Genomic DNA, 23,538 nt, shown 5'->3' on the forward strand with positions numbered 1-23,538 from the left:
AATTTTATTCATCAATTCCATTATTGAAAAAAAAAAGCTTCTCAGCGCTGTTTGAATTAATTATATTTAGAGAATGGATTTTTGCAGTATAGTATTTATTGAATGCAGATGCATTTTTTGCGTGTATCTCGCAAAATACACGAGAAATTCCTTTTATTTTTCTGTTCCACCGTACCTATATAGCAACTTCTTTTTGACTGGACAGATTTTAATGAAATTATGAGTTAGGATCTTTTCTAAAATTGTGATAAACTCAATTTGGTTTAAACCGGATCATTTTATTTCAGAATTACTCGACATAAAATTATATGATACAAAACAAATTTTAAGCCCTCTGCAGTATATTCGCAAAATCCGACTGTAGATTCGGAAGCTGTCAGTATACGAGAATTTTTTTTGTAAATGCACCTTTTTTATATTTTTTCTTCCATTTTTTGTTTTGGCATATTTAACACAACATATCTTTTTCAGCGTGTAACATATTTTCAAACTCTTAGTCATATTATTCATGTATTATAGCAAGCATAATAAAAAGATGCATATAGAAATAAGATGGACACTGATAATTTTAATGAAATTAATTAAAATAATTAAAATATTTTAATTATTTCTCGCAGCATTATTTGGTCTTTTCCTTTTCAGTGTTAGTCCTGCTGATTTATTGGGGTTTTGTCTGGAGAACGATGCGAAAGTTTTGCCTTTATTTGGAAACCTGGATTTGAATCTTGTCTAGGACGCGAAACTTTTTTTTTTCTGAGCAAAAAATTTCATTTACTTTTATTTATTTAATATAATGCAATGTTTAATAGAAATACAATTTAACAATAACAAATGTGTATGACCCAGGAGCATAAGCTCATCAGGATTAAAAATATATATAACAATTACAGAAATCAATATATTTATTACGTGCTTTTCAGCTGAAGGTGAGTTTAGCTGGTCTCATACGAAAGTGATATTCTTTGTTTTTTTATCCCGAAAACGCGGTCCGATATAAATTATAAATATTTATAAATGTGTGGTAACTTATATATATTAATAAAATTAAAATACATTTATTTTTGGTAATTAATTTAATATATAAATTACCATAAGAAATAGTAAAGGAATACGGTGTAAAATATGTTGATGATACCAAAAATGACACTCCTCATACCTATGGAAAGCCTTATATAAAAGAACCATTTAGATTGTTGGTTTAGGGTCAGTCGGGAGACGAAAACGTAAGGTGATTATCCAATTCCACCTCATCATCTTTCGCTATAACAGGTGTTTAGAGATAAGAATCGTCCTGGTTGACGGCCATTAGAGGGGTAACCTAATTTTTTGGTTGTAAAGATTATCCATATTGCTAGTCACCGTTCCATAATCTCTAGTGTATCACTTCTTCGTATAAGTTTTACTTCAGAATGCTTTATCATTGTTATACATGTCGCTTCATAATCTTTAGCATTCTTAATAATGGTGTGAACTGTCGCCTCTGGCATGCCTAGGACACAGGCGATCAATCACTCGCTTCAACACTTTGCTCAATAATATCTGTTTTAGTATCCAGTTCATAACTACTACGCTTCTTATTATGCACAGGCAAAAAAGCTATCTAACCTAATTATTTTGCGATTTGTAAACTTGGGTACAAAAATAATATACAAAACACAGAATAAATAATAAAGCACTGTAAATCCAAGCGAAACTGCGATGCGGTTATCAACTCACAACAGAAACAACGACACTGTATAACTAGAGTGAGCAGTATTGGGAGAGGAGAGGAAGGGTGTGTTGATATATGTATGGACGCGCATTGCCTGAAACTACTTAAATGAATGCAGGCCTTCATTTTTACGTGTACTTCTTCAATTTTTAGCTCACAAAAGCACGGGATACTCGGTTAATGAAGACTCGTATCGCGGGGACTATCTATACGTCATGTTGTTGTAATTAATTCTTCAGATATTTGTTCTGTTTCCAGAATTTTGTTCCTGCCTATTCTGCATAGATCCTGCCAATATATACGTTTTAAAGTTATAACTTTTTATATCAAATTTTTCATGGTAATTCTGTTCTTTCAAATATTTATTTTTAATTTTTAACTTACTAACGAATAATAAATACATTTTTAAACTTATCTGTTTTTTTTTCTATTAAATTGTTTTAGAACAATGAGTAAAGAAGGTCTATTTTCTCATAAATTTGAATAAATTACTTGAAAAATAATTTTCAAGTAAATTTTGTAAATTTACTTGAAAGTTAAATTCAGTAAATTTTGAACTCTAATAATTATTCACCTGCAATTGCTACATTTATTAGTATCTACATATGTTATTTCAATCACGTTAATCGAACAATTATACACAAATAGACAAAAGTAAATAATTACTAGAGGAAATGATAAGCTGAGGAAGTGTAATAACTCTTGTTTTGGAATCAGTAACTTCGACAAAAAAAAAAGAACAAATTACCTTGCTAGCTCAATTCATCTGAAATAATCGCTAGAGCATGTTTAAGTGCGCTAATGTATTGCAGAAGAAGCTATTTCACAATGAAATACTTCTTCACAGACGCTTTCAGCCTTCACAGTTCACTGTGGATATTTGTCCTTGAAAGAAGGAAAGACAGAAGCAATGAAGCAGAAGGAATATCCTTCAAATGATAGATTAGAAACGATATTATCTCCTTCAAAGCTACTCTAAAATAATCATTTCATTAAGTAAAGTGAAGTACGGGTCAAAGTGCGTTGACGACATGCAAATATCATTTGCAAAACTAGCGAGCAAGAAGAAAGGGTGACTATTGAAAAAAAAAAAGGGAAAGGCAAGAAAGATCGCCAAATGGAAGGAATTGTCACAGATATTCCACATGTTATTTTTTTTCCTTAAGCAAAATAACAGAAATTTTCCACAAGAATTTCCATTCTGTTATAACTCTGGATCGTAGATATTTTTTTTTCCTTGTTCAATGTATTGCTTACCAGAGTCGCAATTTTGATTTTCTGCTGGATGCTTGATTCATTTAGACTAACAGCCTGTTTATTTGGCGTGTTAACATCGATTGCTACTTCAGAGCTCATCTTCAATTACTGTGAACACTAGTTCATAATAAAGATAAATTACCTGGTGCAGTTTGAAATTCCCATAAGGGACACTGTTGATAAGATTTCAGTAGATCTGAGTGAGAAAAGTTACAAGGTCACGCTTGCCCTCTATCCACTCACTTATCGTTATTGGAAGAACGTTTTTTTCTTTTCTTTTGCTGCTTAACACATTCTTTTAAGATTATCCGATATTTCACTTCTAGGGCAAAACTTTTTTTATAGTTCGGGGTTCGATCGTAGACACGAATTGTTTAAAGAGACAATTGTTTCATGATACTTCGAATTTTTATTGTTTATTTCTCGTTAATGACCACGTGAGACCACAATTTATTTCAGATCTTTTCCCCAGAAGTCTTTGTTATAAATATAATAAATCTATACTCATTTAAAAAGTGATTAGAATTCATCAATGATGCAGAGGATGTGCAAAAAAAGAAGCATGATTTTCCATCTACCTAGCTAGCATTAGCTTTCGAAATAATAGAGAAATATAATAGCTATTTCGCAATGAAATACTTCTTCACAGACGCTTTTAGCCTTTACTGCTCACTGTGGATATTCGTCCTTGAAACAAAGAGAGAATAAAACAGACCAAATTATAGCCGGAGATTTAATGCCAGAATAGGAATGAAAAAAAAAAAAATAATATACAAAAATTTGGAGAACCAACAGTAAACAAAAATGGAAAGCGACTCATTGATTATACAATATATAATAATTTAAAAATAATGAATACATTTTACAAACATAAAACTATACATACATATAAGTGGTGTGCAAGAGGACAAAAATCAATAATATACTACATTATAACAAATGAAAAAGCAGCAAACCTCTTCCTTGACGTTAAAGTTAGAAGAGGGCTAGAAATTGACACAGATCACTATTTAGTACAGGCAAAACTAAGATTTCCATCAAACTGGCTACAAAAAATACAAAAAAATAAACAAACGAGAAACAAAATCTAATTACAAAGTAAGACCACTAAATGATTCAAGTATAAGAAATTTATACCAACAGAGGATTAATAACTAAGAAAAAATAGAAGAAAATGAAGACATTGAGAAAGAATGGAATAATATAAAAGAAATTATCGCACCAGCAGCATATGAAATTCTAGACCACACAAAAAAATCATAAAATTAAAAAAATTACATATATGGGACAATGAAATAAAAAAAATAATTGAAAATAAAAAGCTGGCTTTTAAAAGATGGTTAAGTAGCAAAAAACAAGAAGATGAAATTGAATATAAAAAAGATCAACAATAGCCAAAAGAGAAACCAGAAAGCTGGGAAAAATTTGTATCATATCTAGAAAATGACATATACAAAATAAGACCCAGTGCGTACAAAATACTAAAACACATGAATGCAGATATAAAAGAAACTGCAAATATAAATTGTGAAATAGATGTAAAAGAATTCTTGGATTACTTTTATTTGGATTTATTTGGAATACTGGCATCAAAAATAATTACACCAGAAACTTACAAAATACCTTAAATGATATGATAACAATGAAAGAATTAAAGGACACCCTAAATAAAATAAAAAATGGCAAATCAGCAGGAGAAGATGAGATAAACTCCGAACTGTATAAAGTTGCTGGAAAAAAATTTCATCAAAGATTACTAAAATTTTTAAATAAAATATATACAAATGAACAAATACCAATAGAATGGAATACAAGCATAGTAATACCTATATTTAAAAAGGGATAAAACAAAACCTGCTAACTACAGAGGTATTAGTTTATTGAATACATGCTACAAAATATATAGCAGAATACTTAATGAAAAACTAAAACTATACAGTGAAAAAATATTATTAGAATGTCAAAATGGATTTAGAAAAGGACGCTCTATAATGGATGCAGCTTTCTTTTTAAAACTACTTATAGAAAAAAGAAGAGAATTTAATTTGGAAACTCATCTTTTGTTTATAGATTAGGAAAAAGCATTTGACAAAGTAAAAAGATATATACTGTTTGATATATTACAAAGAATAAATATACCTAATATTTTACTACATGCAATATTGAATATATACAAAGATAATGAAATAAAAATAAAAATAAACGAAAATATTTCTGAAAAACAATCTATAAACCAAGGAGTAAGACAGGGATGCCCTCTGTCTCCAACACTTTTCAATATTTACATTAATGAAATATTAATACAGTGGAACACCTTAAACAATCAACGTATAGAAATTTCCCGGAATAACAAAAATAAATACGCTATTATTTGCAGATGATCAGGTAATAATATCAGATAAGGAAGACAATTTACAAAGAGCAATATATAATTTAAACATTATAGTAGAACAGTTTTGAATGAAAATTTCCTAGATAAAACTAAAACAATGGCATTTTGTGGACAAACTCCAGTTAGAAGCAAAATAGTTATTAATAATAAAATATTAGAACAGATAAATACTTTCAGTTATCTTAGATGTGAAATATCATATGAAGGAGAAAAGCCATAAAATTAAAAACTTCAAACTTTTTACAGATTATAGGCCTGATAAATAGAGCACTCAAGCCAAATATTGTACAAAAAGAAACACGCTTGAAAATATACAATACTTTAGCAGTGCCCACATTATTATATGGCAGTGAAATTTGGGCAATAAATAAACAAGATAAACAAAGGAAAAAAGACAAGTGAAATGAGATTTATGAGAACTGCAAAATACACATTATTAGATCAAAAAAAGGAACGAAGACATTTTAAAAGAACTAAAAACAAAATCAATAGAAGAAAAACTAAACAATCATGAACAAAAATGGATTGAACATGTAAAACGAAAGGCCAACACCCGACATCCTAAACAAATACCAAAATATAAGCCAATTGGAAAGAGAAGGCAGGGTAGACCTCAAAAAAGGATATTGGATGGATGATGAGACCGGAACAGACCAATATGGCCCATACCGTAATTAGTGTTATGATGATGATGAATAATAGTAAGATTGATGACGCACCTAGTTTTGTTGGTAAAAATAGCTTTAAAAATATAAGCTTTAAACATTATCTTAGATTATTTAAATATTTTCCAAGAATAATGTAAATATGGTGCTTTATACTGAATAAGAAGATAACTGTTTTGTAAGAGTTTGTGTTCATGACTTAAAACGTTTGTTACACACAAAAAACGTCACAAATAGTAAAAAACGCGATGTGAATATGAGAATTAGTAGAAAACATCACTGCTATCGAATAACAGCAACATCGTTTTATATATTTCTAGAATTTGCACCCACGAAAGGTGAAACTTCAATGAAAATTCTCATAAGAATTCAATGAAGTCTGGAATCTGGTAACATTTTTTGGTTAAAGGCTGAAAAAGCAGGACTATACATTTGTTTTAAATGTACTTAAGTTAATTTAGGCAACAACTAACAAGAGTCTTAGAGTTCGGTTTTCTGCTGATTATTTAATAATATCTGAAAAATACTGATGTTGAAAGCTTGCACTATAGGTCAGAGGATCCGGGATGAGAAGAGAGGAGACTGAAGTTAAACCGAGAAATAGAAAAGAAATTTGTTCATTTATACAATAGGAATAGAGAAATCAGTGTAGCGTAGAAAATGAAGTCACATTTTTCGGTGCAACTGTAAATGGGATATGTTTGTGCCAGGATATTAGCTCAGTATTGTCATTATTGCAAGCAGGAAATATTGTTTATTGGTCTTCATTTAAGAGAGGAAACTTAAGTAAACCTGACGCTGCGAATTTTTTATATCTTTTTTTTACACGATAGGTTACTAAATTTATAACAATAGAGACGTGTGGGGCAGATACAGGTTAAGGAAAGAACCAATTGAAAGGCGAAAAGAATATTTCTGAAGTGGCTGGCTGTTATGGTTCTCAAGGAATTCTCAATTAGGACATATAATAGACAGACGAAATGAAATGAAAAAGGAGAAGCCATTGCGGTGGGTTTGACTGTATATGATTGTTTAATAGCCACTACTCATGTTATTATAATCTTAGAAGAAAATGTAGGAATGATGGGTGCCAGTTCATTGGAACAGTACCATGAATATATCCGTAGGAAATATATATATCAAGTTTTCAAGGATGAAAAAAGTACAATAGAAAACTATTAAATTTGGCAAAAGCCAAACTTTATGCGATAATAAATGCGTGCTTTTCGCGAAGAGCGTAATACTCAGAAAATATCACGCTTGAGATGAATATTTCGCATTTTAATCTGCTTAAGAAATCGAATAGATAGCCAACAAGATTAATTAAAATAGCAAAATACTAACTTCTGAATGCATCGGATATGCTGAATTGTTCTAAAACTTAATTCTCGGTTCGAAGAACCTTTATCGGGTTTTATAAAATGGTGAGTCACCAGCTCGCAAACGGAGACGGATTTATTTTATTTTATTTTTTTTTTGGAAACATTTTTTAATCACCCACCAGAACCGGTCATGTTAAAACAGCATTAATCCTAAAATTATGGGTGCGAAATCAAATTTGGGTAGATTTGGGGACTTGAAAGCCTGTAATTACTGCGGATTATTATTATAGATTATTGGAAAATTCGTTTTTTGCATTGCTTGGTGATATGCAAGCACTGAATAAAAAGTGCAAACCATAATCCGATTTTCAGTTCTGAAGCAACGTAAATATACGTGGAGAGCAAAAATATGATCTCTCTTCTCTTCTCTATAGACCATCGCCCTCCTTATATACGTATTAAAATGGGGCTTTCCCAAGAGGACTATATGAAGTCTCACGTACAAAGTGATGACATATTTGCTATTGTATCATGAGGAACCGTTTAAAGACGATGTTCCTATTCCTCTCCGGCCATCTTTTTTTTCTAAATAATGTGCAGTTATGGCAGCAAAACAATGAGCTGCTTAACCCTGAGGAAGTAGTTCCAACAGTGAAAAGGTGTGTGTGTGTGTGGCTCGTTTTATCATCATAGCCTATTCCATTGATTCCGTCAGAACGCAACGTTGAGACAGCGTGTGTATGGTCTCGTGTACAAAGTGGTAGTGCGGTTTGCTATTGTGTCACGAGGAACCGTTTAAAGACGACATCAGCCACGAAAAAAAGAGACGTCGAAAAAAAAGATGCATAGTTTCTTCTTTGCCTTTTTCTGTGATGACACTGCTCCAGTATCTGCAGTGTCCGTGTAGTCCGGGGCACAAAGAGACAAATTTATCTTTTCTAGTTATCCCACTTGCAAGAGCTTAACCGCATAGAGAATCTGTGTGACTATGCGAAAGGTGGCTCAACTTCGTCAAGCTGTAGAGAATTGGACTTCTCAGCGTATAGTACCAGACATTTGCCGATGTCGCTTGGTATTCTTATTATATTGAACACTGTGCTGAGTTACATATTGCCGTTATTTTCATATTTTCTAAACGGACTTCCTACTTGTTTGTGACATTTAAAATTTTTATTAAGTTTACTACTGACATATTTGCTTTTAGAACGGGATTATATAAACATTTCCATGCTTCTCAGATTGTATGTCTACAAATAGACATACAGTACAGTACAATATGGAATACACGAAATGTATAACAGCGTAGAAAAACTTCATAATCAATGGGTATTCTGAGTATACTGGTAATTCCTTTTTGTGAATTTTAAAGAAACAGAATGAAAAAAGTAAATGCGAGAGTAGTGATTTCATGCTTAGTGTATTTGTTCTAACTTAACTGATAGTGAGAAATTCATTGTTAGTTTTAATTATTGTCCTGCCTTTAATCTGTTCCGATGTTTCTACCCCCTCAGCGTCGAGTTAGTTGGTCTCAGCAAATTGTGGCGTTTCTTCAAATAATATGTCGTTCCTGTAAGAAATAGAAACACTGTACAAAGAAATGTAAGATACTATGAGCTGTATCTATGGCTTATCTATTGCTGACGTCCTGAAGGCATGTAACTAAAAAAACAATTCCAGCTATTGTGAAACAGAGTGCTCGAACGCCTTTTCATTAAAGTGCTTTCTAATGCGAAGATCAAAAAATAGAAATCCATAAAAGAAATCAAGAAAAATATTTGAAGGACACCATGGTAACTTGACGCAGATAGACTTTGAAGATTTTGACGACAATCTGTTTAAAACTTTGAGTAAGAAATTTGTTCCAAAAAAATACGATTATAGAATCAGTAGAGAATATAATTACAATGTGATAGAAACAAGTTATACAGGAAAAGATTGAATTAAATCGCTGAATCATCATTCTCCATCTTTCATTGATGGAAATAAGATTCAGATTGTATGCAATATCAAATTTCTCTTACATGGTGAAGTCAAAAGTTCGTGTGTCGCCATTATACTTTGAGCTATACACGCTTTTCTCCTTATCTTCTTTGCTTTCTTCGTTAATGACTTAAAATACTTCCCGAAAATGTATCTCTAATTTAGTCACTTTGATTAGTAATACACACTATTGGTTGAAAAACATCAGGTCCAGAGTTTTATCCTGTAAATGGACTCAAATTAAGCGAAACATATTCGTATAATTAAATAGCATTCAAGTCTATAACGTACTGTTAACAAATTATGTTAAAAACTTGAATGTTAACATCATTTTAACAAATTCGTACTGCCTATATGTAGCCGAAACACGAGCAATATACTAAATTAAGGAGTCATTTTGTCACATAATTTCTTTAATTATGGTATAGCCTGTATATAGTTTGGCTTATTGAATGGAGCTCTCAGTTTTTGATTCTAACTTACTTAAATGTTTATAGAACACGATTTTAGTGGTTCTATAAACATTTGTGATATGTACTTAAGTAATTAAATTTTGTCAGCTAGTGAATGCATTGGGTATGCCTTAATTATTTTAAAATTGAATATTGAACAAATTGGTATGCAAACATATGCGTATACCAACTTGAGTGATATACGCATATTTAAACTGGATTTAAATTCTGTAATCAATCCTTTCAGCTCTACTATTGATATCGTGTTTACTAAAATTTACTTAAATAATTAAATTTTAGTGTGAACTAGATAAATACGAAACTCATCTTCATGAATTCCGTAATCTTTTCATCAGTACTTTTGATACTAGCTAAATACTAAATACCAGAGATAAACAACTCTTGACAATAAAGTACACAGATTTCAGCCTACTTCGCACATTGCTTCCTTTACCATTCTCACCCTTGTTGTTTGGGATGAGATCCTTTATTTGATTGGATTATCGATTTCACTCTCGCGCATTTGCTCAGAATTCACAATAATATAAAGCGTTTGTTTTTTTCCATGCTTGAAAATAAACAGTTCACTAAGGAAATCCAAAAAAAAAAAAAAAATTAACACATATCAGAAATTCACTCACTTTGACATAATGAAATTAAACATTAAAAGATAAAATTTAAATTACATGGAATCATAAAAAAACCCTAATTTTTATGTCATAGAAAAAATACTTCCTATCATTGACCGAATGTAATTAGGTTTAAGACAACATTAATTACCCAGTTATGAAAGTATTTTCTTTTCTTCGTTAATAATCTGAGCTGCCTGGACAAAATATACCGAGTTTGCTTACAAAACAGACAAACTCATCTGGATTGGTTTGGTTGGACCGAAGCCACTAAACCTATAGGATCAGTAGTATGCCTATTAATTCCATGTGTTCTTTGGTCCTTTTTTTTGAGGGGGGGTACTATAAATCCGAGTATCCGGGAGGAAAAAGCTTGCTACCGCCGTATGAGACCATCTGTCACTTTCAGTAGTTAATGTCTAGTAAAAGTTCAGTAATTTGAATGTCTCCGTCATACTAGTTCGTGAACATTTAAAATTACAGAAAATGGAGACATAGCAGGAGTATCTGCGGTGGAGGAATAGTTACCTGAACTATATAGAAGATTGTATTCACCATTCGAATAAATAAATATTTTTATGTGAATTTAATCCATGAAATATTATAAACTTATCATATACTAGTTAGTACCTGGGTGTGCTGAAGGTTAGATTATCCGATTTTCCTGCTCTAGAGACCAACTGTGGAATTTTTTTATTTTCAAGGCACTTCAGGTTTCCAAATAAATAAATAAACGAATAAATACAAGACCTCCATGATCCATGAACATTATTGATCATTATAGAAGTTTGCGAAAAAATTATAAATGAAATTGAAATACCTAGATATTATTATTATTATTATTATTATTATTATTATTATTATTATTATTATTATTATTATTATTATTATTATTATTATTATTATTATAACGGACAACTCCAAGGAGTCATTAGACTCATTGAGAGAGGCCCTAACATCATGTCAAGAACAACTATTCAGCATTCACACAGTATCCATCATACTTCGCCTTGAACTCATTCACAGTCATGGCACCCACAACAGACTCTGGCAACTTATTCCATTCATTCACCACTCTCCAAGTAAAAAACCTAGCTCTAACACCCTTGCTAATCACACTCTTGCCCAGTTTCCATGGATAGTCCACCAGTCCTGTTCTCAAAAATATCTTGTGAATTAATCCTATAGAAACCCTTCAGTAATTTGAATGTCTCCATCATATCACCCCTCTTCCGCTTATAGACCTTCTATCATCTTGATCACTCGTCTCTGTATCCTCTCCATCAAGAAGAAACCCTGGCGCCCAAATCTGGACACAATAGTCTAGACGGGGTCTTATCAAGGCTCGATACAGAGGAACAATAACTTGCTTGTCTCTGCTCGTCAAAGTATTCTTCACTAACCAAGTGATTTAATGAGCTGATTTAGCCACTTTTGCAATGTGCCCTCTAAAATTTAACTCCATATCCACCAACACTCTCAAATCCCTGCCCTCGCCAATCTCCTGGAGTACAGTTCCACCAATGTGGTATACTGCTGCTAATCGTTTCACCCCAAAATGCATAACCTTACACTTTGCCACATTAAATTGACATCCATTGTTCTTAGCCCAGTCCTTCAAACTATCCAAATCATCCTGCAAAATTTTGACATCCTGTGGAAGGAGGTAGAGCAATAGTGCATTCACTATTGCTCTACCCAACTTTGCATCATCAGCAAACAAATTAACAGTTCCTCTTAGATCCTTTCCTATATCTTAATGAACAAATTAAACAGTAGTGGTTCAAGAACAGAACCTTGAGGCACACCACTAGTCACAGGCCGTCTTTTGGACTCTACTCCTGAATAAACCACTCTCTGATATCTCCATCAACCACCCTCCTATCCATCTCACCAACCCTATATCCATCCCCATATGCTGCAGTTTACTGATTAGAATTCCGTGTGGTACCCTGTCAAAGGCCTTAGCAAGATCCAGTTCAGCTGTCACTGTGTTGTAAAACGTGAGCAAGTTACTGAGGCATGATCTACCCTTCACAAAACCATGCTGTCCCCCATACAGTATCCAATTTTCATCTATCCATTTCTGTATTTTTCCCTTGACTACTTTCTCCAAGACCTTGACAACGACTCCTGATATGCTGACCGGTCGGTAATTTTCAACATCAGTCTTGGAACCTCCTTTATGCAGTGGAACTATTTTCCCCTCTTTCCACCCCCTCGGGACTAACCCAGACCCGAGACTCAAATTAAACAAAATGGTTAAGGGCACTGACAATTCTTTAGCCGCTTCACTCGCTTCACGTACGACACGAGCTGGTATACCATCCAATCCCACAGATGTATTCACATTGAGGTTTTGTAATAGACTATTCACCTCGCCTTCATTCACCACAATTCCCGTATAAGCTGTTGGTTCCTTCATGCCTGCAATATCACCACCTGGATGACATTCTCTTGCAAAGTGCTCACTCAGTAATTCCACTATATGAACTGATTCGGTTACCGCCCTACCACCGGCATTCTTTAAAATCATTTTGTCGTATACATTTTTTCTTTTACTTGCAACATGTCGAAAAAACTGTTTGGGATTCTCTTTAGCCTGCATGGCTAATTTTCTTTCATGATCCGCTTTTGCTTTTCTTACCACATTCGCTACCCTTCTGGCCTGCGCTTTATACCGTTCATGTGCTTGCAGGTCAATTTTCTCCTTAAATCCCCTCCACAGTTGTTTCTTTTTTTGCAGCTAGCCTAATGGTGTTATTCATCCATTTAACCCCTATTTGATTTATATTCGGACTCTAGGTATACAGTCAACCATTGCCTCCTGCAAACACTCCTTTACCACCTCCCATGCACCATCAACATCCAGCCCTTGCAGTTTTACATGCCATGGCACCGAGCCAAGCAATCTCCTAAGCTTGTCATACTTACCAGCCGGGTAATTCCACATGTACCCTGTCTTAATTGTAAATTCTATACCTTTAGCCACCTCCCAAGTCAAGACTCTATGATCACTCTCACCGATTGGTAGCAATTTGGGCAAATTCATTACAGCCAAATTCTCGGATGCAATTACTAGGTCAAGCACTCTCTGAGCCCTAGTATTTTCCATTACATGATGTCGCAGATAGTTATCCCTTAATAACTTCATAAATCCAATTCCTTCCTCCCATGTGTCCTCTCCTTCTTCCAATCAATGTTACCATAGTTGAAATCTCCCATAATAATTACCCTCGTTCCACTCATTTCTTCTATTTGCTTATGCATACTATCTCCACCATCTTTTACATCACCTGGTCTATAGCAGCGCCCAATTGTATATTTTGTTCTGCTAGTCACAATCTCACACCAAATAGCCTCAAATGTGCTCTTTTCTATATTCTGCAGTTCTAATTCTCCTTGGCTGAAGTTCATCAGCTATCATCAATAACACTCCTCCCCCATTTTATTCTCCCTGTCATTCCTGAACACACTATACCCCTCACATTCTATATCACTAGCTATATCATCTTCTGTCAGCCACGTTTCACTAATGCCAATAACCTGTGGCCTGGAAGAGAGCCAACCAAGGCCAAATATATAAAAATATATAATATTTCTAATATTATTTAATATAATAAAAATGTATTTAAATATAATAGAAACATAGGTTTTATTCACTGGGAAAATGTCATGTTACTCCTCTAAGTAAATATTATTTTTATAGCTATTTAGCCTATTTGTGTTTAGGAGTATCCCTTTTTTATAATGTCATTGGATTTTTACTCAAATTTTAGGGAATTACCTAATTTTATATGGAGAGATATATGAAGAATATATAGGAAGAAAAAACCGGACATACCTTTGTGGGATGTTGCTGACTGTCTTCTTTTCAGTGGCTTCCCGGCGTATGGGACATCCCTGAAACCCCCACTTTTCCGACCCCCCCCTTCCTTTCAGTCATACTTCCTTCCTTCAACAATGAATGTATATCGCCATACGCCAGGATGCCACTGAAAAAGAAGACATCCAGCAACATCCCACAAAGGTATGTCCGGTTTTTTTCCCTATATATTCTTCATATATCTGTCCGTATAAAACATAAATAATTCCCTAAAATTTGAGTAAAAAGTCAGTGACAGTATATAAAAAAAAGGGGCACTCCTAAACAAAAATGGCCATAAAAATAATATAATAGAAACAATAATCTATATATAAAAATATGTCTTACAGAATTATAATTCCATTTAATTCCAGAGAGTTTCTCCTCCCGGAAACCCCAAGTTTTCCATTTATTCAGAAGAGCACAGATAATACACTGTCCTTATTAGTCTAAGTTGCTTCGGCAGTAATTTCACGCAACTGTAGCAGATCTAACCAGGAGACCATCACGTCTCGTATCTAATAGGCTAAATCTAATTCAAACTCTGCGTTATTCGTGCGATATCTTACATTTGTATAAATGACGTTCATAACTGGTTTCCCTTTTTAAAACGCTTACTGCTCTTGCTTTTAGTCAAACATACTGGCAGTATTTTTCACATCAATAATTTCTTCTTGGAACCATTAGTAGCTATAAATTAATCTCATCCAATCTTTCTTTTTCTGTTTTTCTGTTAGGCTCAGTGGTATGTTAAGGCGATGTAACTTTTAGCTAACTCAAATTTTGCTAATGACAGAGCAGTTACTTCTGTTTCCATAATCTGCATTGCGTTATATTATATGTATAGTTTGCTGTTTTGCTGAAATAAAAACCATTCTGTCACTGTTTTACACCATTAATCTTTAGTTGAAAAGCTCTTATAAAGTTTCTTCGGATTCTACACGAACTTTGAAACGAGGTCTTTCAATCCAAAAGGAATTTTCGTTAACGACTGAGCTACGGAGGCTCAGAAGGTTTGAGACAAAAATGTGTATTATATATATATAATACTTACTTCTGTAACGTTCTTCATTGCACTTAATGAAGGTTTTGAAAGTATGTTTGAAGGGGGGAAAAGGGAAAAAAACGATATCGGTACTTATACTGTGTGTGTGTGTGTGTGTGTGTGTGTGTGTGTGTGTGTGTGTGTGTGTGTGTGTGTGTGTGTGTGTGTGTGTGTGTGTGTGTGTGTGTGTGTGAGAGAGAGAGAGAGAGAGAGAGAGAGAGAGAGAGAGAGAGAGAGAAGAGTTTCCAATATAGGCACAGTAACCTGTGCTACTCTACAATTAGTGAAGTAGCACAGGTCACTGTTCATTAAGATAGTTCTCTCGTTTAATTTAGGAACTTATTTGAATGAAACATCATACCAGAGCATCTCAACGAACAATGAATCGAAGATGTGTTAATGAAAACGCTTAAATTACCACATATATTGCATTGACAAACATTCTCTATTAAATATTGGGCTAATGGTAATCGGCTTTGAATTAATGAAGGGTAGCTGTTTTTATCTCCAGCTTTTATCAAGCAACATCTGCAGCAATCAAAGTGAATTTTCCAAGAATTACTGCTAATTTTAGGGCGTTTTTTAGCAGTAGTGGGTATAACATGCAGGACGTCTGTAGCACGTCTTATCATTCATTTCTTGAAGCTCAGTTAACATTACGATAAAACGTAACGTTGACTATCACTTACTAAAATTTTATATTAATTCAACATGGAATTAAGACTGAAGAATTTAATCTATCAGTTTGAAGTGCTTTTGTAACACACGGATTCTCGTTATGTTCGTTCTTTTCTGTTAGCAGCGCGCAAATTTGTTACCTTAGTAATGCGAAATTTGCATTACAAAATATCAGCTCTATGAAAAAACATTTTCGTTTTTTTTTTGTTACATATTCCTGTGTTATCTTTAGGAGTTGTGTAGTGTGTATTCATGTTCCATGTAAATGTCAGTTGTGTATTCATGTTTTATGTAAATTACGATTGATATTTGTGGAACCAATAGTGCATTCATTTTTATTGCTAGTACACCAAAGGCCGTAATACGTGGGGACTAGAATTCAGAGGCCTATCAAACTTTATATTTCAGTATGAGAAAACTGCATATCAAGTTCAGTGATCCTTGCTCTTTTGATCAGTTAAACAGACAAACGAACAAAACAAACGAACGCTTAAATAGTATAGTGTGAAATTTGAATTGCAATTATAATTCGTTTGTTTTATTTTTATGCTGTGATTCAGATTCACCATATGTGTTCAATTACACCATTGCTCATTCATTGGTAATCATACAGATTGTGAAGGTTGGAGAAACACGAATTCAAATCAATTTAGGATGCGACGAAATTGAATGAACTCTTTTTAGCTGTAGACAGCAGCTTTCATACAGAGATAGCATTTTTGTTTCATGCCAAACAGACAAACCAACAGAGAATACATACATTTGACACACATAGCAAATCCGAGTTACTTGAATGTTTGATGCTGTTTTGTGTTTACAGTGGCGCACTCAGGATTTAATCTTGGAGGGGGCCCGAGTATTCAAGATTTAATCTTGGGGGGGGGGGGTTGCGTAGACGATTTGAGAAGACGCACTACGCATTGCATACGACATATGACTGAACATCTGCAGCGATCGCCAATACATGATACCCGTGATCTCTGGCCCGGGTATCATGTATTGCGCTCACAACGGCCGTGATTCCCGAGAGCCAGAGGGTAATCCCACCTTATGTGACCGCTAATTCATAAGTAGTATAGACATAGAAGACACAACACAACATAAATAATAAAAAAAAGAGGAATTTTAGGTAGGAAAAGATTTTTGGAAAATTTTCTAGTCTTTTTTCCTTTTTCTTTAGGGTGGGGAGGGGGGGAAGGGCCCTTGCCCCACCCCCCTGGGTGCGCTAATGTGTGTTTATGTGATGCATTATTTGATAAAAAGCTCTTTCTTTTTAATTGTTCAATAATTACCTGCAACGAGAAACTAAATATGAATATGTAGGAACGCGTGACACACGAAATAGATTTATAGCAAGTCAGTGATTATAATCTGAAAGCCTAGTAAAGCTTGAATAAAAATGAATATCTCAAGAAATTATTAGAATTGGCAATGAAACTGAAAAAAAAAGAGGCGCAAAGTGTGCATTTTTGACAAAATGTCATAGTAAAATCTTCACTTTACATTTTTCAACTTGAGGATAATCACTCAGCTCAGTCAGCACAAATGCTGGAGGACAGAGATTAACGAGCTGGGGTATGCAGAGGACCTGTTTCCACAAAATATGGAATACTAAATTTAGAAATTAAATAAAAATACAAAAAAGAATTAGCACAATCCATTCCTTTTCTAATATATTATAAATTATTTTAGATAAAAAAATGTTATTTTAAAATTTAACAAACATTAAATCTGCTTTTGGGTGATTGTTGCTTCAAGGGAAAATATTTTGCAATGTATTAAAATATATATTTTAGCCTAAAGATCTTCATCCTCGCTCCTCTCTCTTTTTCTCTCTCCCTCCTAAAAAGTAATAATAATCTAATCGATCCCAAACATAACAGTATCGGATGCTAAAAGTTTAGAAGATAATTTTCCCTTTTTGTTCCTTAGTCAGAATTATTTCATAGAATTTTTTAAATGACAACCAATTTCACGAATTACAAAACTGCATCAAGTTCTTTTTAACTTTAGTCGATGAAATTAATGTTGCTGTTTCGTTGTACAAAAGGTGAAGAAGGCAAGAAATTGAATTTGCAATTTGCAAGTTGCAAATATTTCGACATGGTAATAATGCAGACTATTCTAGACCGTTCATGATATCTTTGAGATATTCCTGAAAATAACGTACAATGTATATCAGAATATTACTTCCTTCAATATCGAATGGACATAACAAAATGGAAAAAATATTTCAGAAGAAACTGGAAAAATAAATATTTATATTATTCAAATAAGAACTTTCAATTAGTATATTAGTGTGTGTATGTTAGATTAGCATCGCTACAACATTGCTGGTTTATAAGATATCACTCATATGCATAATAGTAAATAATTCATTATTATTACAAAGAACTGTCTGATCGATGCAATTCCACACCCACCCACCCACCCACCCACACCCACACACACACACACACGGGTTAGCAATAGTATTATGAATTATTTACGCGTAAACGCAAGGTAAAGGTAATAATTTATTATAAGGCCATATATTTCAGGCTGAAAATTACAGACCATCTTCAGCGTCCAAAAACAGTTCATACAAGGTAGAATGCAAATAATGGATTTATTTGAAATAGAGTGAGTTGCGTGATGTTATATTTCCAGTAATGTTATGTTCTAAATGAGGAAACAGGTAATCATAACAGTATTAAAAATTAATACTGGCGAAATAAGTTGAGAGTTTATGGATGAGTATAAAAGTAGCCACTAAATCACATTTCTTCAGAATCCTGGAAATCGGTTCTGAAACACCAGAAATGTATGGGATTGGAACTCGATACTGTTTCCTTGTTGTTTAGGTTAGGTTTGTAGGAATTAAACAGATGTTGTGTAGTCCTTTCTGATAAGCCATTTTATTTCATGTATTGTTTATATCATAGAGTTCTTCTTGTAATTGATGAGTCATAGCTCGTCGAATTAAAGACTTTATGATTCCTGACTTTTGAGAAGGATTTTTTAATTTTTTTTATACTTTTTTCATTTTTATTACTTTTAATATTAATTTTATTAATATATTAATTTTAATATTAATTCCTTTTAGTATTAATTTTGTAATACTATTATGATTAACTTTTTCCTCAGTTAGAACATAAGGTTACTGGAAATATAACATCACGCAGCTCGCTCTATTTCAAATAAATCCACTGTTTGCATTCTACCTTGTATCAATTGTTTTTTGCCACTGAAGACGGTCTGTAATTTTCTGCCTGAAATATATGGCCTTATAATAAATTATTACCTTTATCTTATGTTTACGTGTAAATAATTCATAAAATTATGGCACAAGTTTCTCTAAAAGAAAGTAATAGTATTTATTATCTTGGATTTACTACCTTCTATGCGGTAAAAGAAACAAATCGATTGGAAGAAGTTTTCTATTAAGATTTCCGCACTGTCTGAGTTATGTTTATGTAATATAATATAATATATATATATATATAATATTGATCGCCTCTTTTTGTTATCAGCAATGAGTCGTATGAAAGGTGCATCGTATCACATAAACTGCGGTGGAGACGCAATGTATTGCATATTAAGTTTCGTCTCTCTGTCTTCTTTTTAATACGTTCATCTCGGAACTAACCCTAGAACACCTGACGCAACATTCTGCTTGTTGGTGAAACGTTGTACCCACTAGGAAAGCACATTACTAACAACGAACTAAATAAATCTTCGCACGTACCGTTCTTTTTAGTTAAAGATATTTGAGTTTCATATCACGATTTAGAGTCGCAGAAAATTTTACATGATTCATCGATAGGCATTGCCGGAAGTCCTTTTCCCAGTCCCATATTCAGTGTCTTAGTCCTCTGCCTCTCACTTATTTTTTATTATTATACTTTTGTAAGAAAAGAATAAAGCTGTGAAAAAGAATGAAAAAACAATACATTTCTTATTCTACTTTCCTTTCTTCTGGGATTCTTTCTATAAATTGTTAGTCTACACACAAACACACTATTCTATGATTAAACTAACTTTTCATAAATCTGCTTTGAATGTCTTTTTCATATTCATTTTCCTTATTCTTCTTTCAGTTTAGTTTAGAGAGTTGCTCAGAAATTACATTGACAGTTCCACAAATGTTATAAAACTTGCATTTCGTACACGGAATAACCAAATAGGTTTGTCCTTGTTACTCAGGAAATACCCTGAATCATTTTGTTATTTGCATATAGGCAAGTCAAGTCACCAGATATTTCCGATATGTGTTCAGAGTTAGAGCACTGTTCAATGATTTCTATGGAAATTGCTGAACTTCGCCTTCCTCTAAAGGATATTCAGAAACTTTAAGCACGACAGGCCATTAATCACTCATTGCTCTACTAATTGCGTATGCATATTCAATCAGAGAGTCAGGTAACTTTATGGCCTTTCTTTGATTGTTGACAACACAAATGCATTTCATATACTAGGTATTAATTACCTGGTGTGTAACTTATTTTGCTCACTGAAAGTGTTTAGTCTTAAAATTCTAGTCATGATATATAATGGAATTTTGGTGCTGTGATTGTCATTGCCTGCATAAGAATAGTTTTATCCTTTATTTTACAGTTGAAGTCAGAAATGGAGGAAATTAAATTATATAACTTATATACCTCAGGCCTTTTTTTTTAATATAAAATTGTATCTGCAGTACATTTCTAATAATAATATACCTGGAATAATATGATAATAGAGTAGCCACCTCAAGTTATAATCCATACAAATTTGAATATTCAGATACGAGATGGCGCCACTTTTTAAGTGAATTATCTTGAATTGAAGAAGTTTTGCCTTGTACAAATATTTTAGTGTAGTAATCCAATTAAAAATGCATTTTCTTTAGCATTTTTAATTAAGGAAATAATGAAAAATAAGAAGCGCCAGAACATGACATATGCATAATATTGCATTTTTAAAATCATTTATTATATTAATTATTATTATATTTCTTAGACTAGATTTTGTTAAGGCATCTTTTTCACAAGTTGGTAGACACTTTCTCTATAATATTATGTCTCAGTCATAATTGTCTACTGGTAACGCTTATTTAAAATTCCTACTTGTTATTCGAGTGTTTAGAGTTACTGCGGTTTTCGGTTACATCTTCTTGTTAGTATAGAACTGTTGTAGACATGCATGCTTCCGGGAGCCTTACAAAACCATTCTTTGATAATTATTCCAAGACATTTCCACACTCATTACAAAGTTGAAGACAAGCCGGAAAGCACTGCGATTTTCTAGATAATACGAATATCTGGTCAAAGTACTGACCTACGTTTGTGTCAAGGATCATATTCGAAAGTAATTTACAGTGTTAATGGGTTTACTCTCAAAATGCACTTGCAGGAATAGAATTCTTAGTGTATTTTTATTTCAGAATTGCTGTAGTAAAGTTTCGAACTATGCACATAATATGACTGTTATAACAGTTATGAATTGGAATAAAATGCATTTTAGAGGTGCAAAGAGAGGGAGGTTTTAGGTGCATCACTTCAAATATATGAGTATTATTCCATGGTCGGATGTATTTGAGATTCATACAGTATTAGCAGTATTGACTTGGGCAATAGTTGTTGAGGTTGTCAGCCGAGGATTCGTTAGGATTAATAGGCGTGGTTTGAATAACTGTAATTGGTGGTGCTCATCATTTATATTGCTGTTAAGACTATCACTATTGGGAAACTGGATTTTAAAAATCGGTTGGAAATATTTTTAATATTATGGCTGGACTTTTGTTCCTTTTTTTATGTATTATTATTTTTAAATGTCTTTTGACATTTAAAAATAATATTACATAACATATAATATATTATAATTGATAGAGATTTTTGTGATACACAGCGAAACTGTGATTACGTTTTCCATTGTTTGTAGGGAGGAAGAGTTAAATAAACACAGTTTCGTATCCACGCATGTTCTGGACATCCTCCCCCCCCGCTTACTTAGGCTCCCTTCTGATGGTTCGGAACCATCTTACAGCTCTCTCTCTCTCTCTCTCTCTCTCTCTCTCTCTCTCTCTCTCTCTCTCTAATTTCGGAGGATCTGCATCTCTACAATTTTGTTGTATAATGAAACCTGTGGAGCGTTTATGACTAAACATACACACGATAATAAGATTTTTTTAATAAGTAAATATTTCGTCCTAAGTATCATAGGACATCGTCAGTATAAAAATACAATTAATTCAAACAATACTAGGAATCACATACAGACAGACAGACAGACAGACAGAGAGAGAGAGATTACATTAAAATAAGATAACATATATAAAAATTATTTTGCACAATTTAGGATGACAATTTTCCAGACTTTAGGGATAGTAAGAACGTGATTACGGTTCAAATTGGGTCTCTGACGTAGGGCTTCAGCACTTTCTTTATATAAACGTTCATGTTTATATAAAGATCTATGTAGATGTTTGGTCTTCTTCCAATGGATCCTTATGGTTTGGGTTTTCAATTCCGTGTTGTACGAGGCCAGATTTCTGCGGTTTGATAAGACGGATATGGTCTTGATATTCCGAAACATTCTTTGCAAACAACGTTTGCTAATGGTTCTACATGTCTGTCCATAATAGGACAATTTACAGGAACACGGGACCTCGTACACGCCAGGTAGCATCAAGGTGAGAATTTGTCTTTAGGATAAGTAACCAATTATAGATCTGGTTGATTGGTTTGTAGGTAGCAGCCAATTTATATTTCTTCATAATTTTTGAAAGACGTTCGGAGATGCCTTTGACATGAGGTATGGGAATCCTACGAGCCTGTTCTTGTCAAGGTTGATGTGTGGGGGAATGACTGATGATGTTTTGAGTTGAGTTTGGATTGTATTCATTTTGTATGGCTGTATTTTTGATTTTTGGATGTACACATCCAAAGAAAAGAAGATGGTTCTATCTCCACTTCTGTCTATCGTAAGCCGACATTTTCAGGTCACTACATTTACAATTCTTCGGCTCATCATCTATCTCAAAAATTGTTCTGGAAACTGCCGTATTACTTCTGGGCTCTGTAACAGATCGACAACAATATTATCGAATTATCAACCTCGGAAACCATGTGACCACGCTTACGAATGCATGTTATCTACTGCATAATACTCGTAGTTCAGTGATGTAGCATAATGTTAAAAAAAAAAGCTATGTAACGAACCCCCCCTTTTTTTTTTCTCTCCTGTATTGTGAATTAAATATTAACACAAAGTAGAATTTTTATTTATGACAGAAGTTTCGAAATAATATCAGATATATAATTATTAGAATTACGATACAGCGTTAAAAAACGATGTGAAACAAAAACTAATGGGCATTTTAGGCAAGTCACGACAGCATTTTCAAATTGAAATAAATATGTAATATTAAACTAATCAAAGTGCTTCGATGTTTAGATAGTCAAATTTCCTGCGAAGAATTTGCGTCATCGTTTATGTTCGCATAATATCTTTATTTCAATATTCAGCCATTTTTGGTAAACATCGCTGATATGAATATTTCTCTCTTTAATTCTAATTGTT

The sequence above is a fragment of the Typopeltis vanoorti genome, chromosome 6 (assembly GCF_054136105.1).
Source record: "Typopeltis vanoorti isolate ZY-2024b chromosome 6, IOZ_Tvanoo_1.0, whole genome shotgun sequence".
NCBI classification, from domain to species: Eukaryota; Metazoa; Arthropoda; class Arachnida; order Uropygi; family Thelyphonidae; genus Typopeltis; species Typopeltis vanoorti.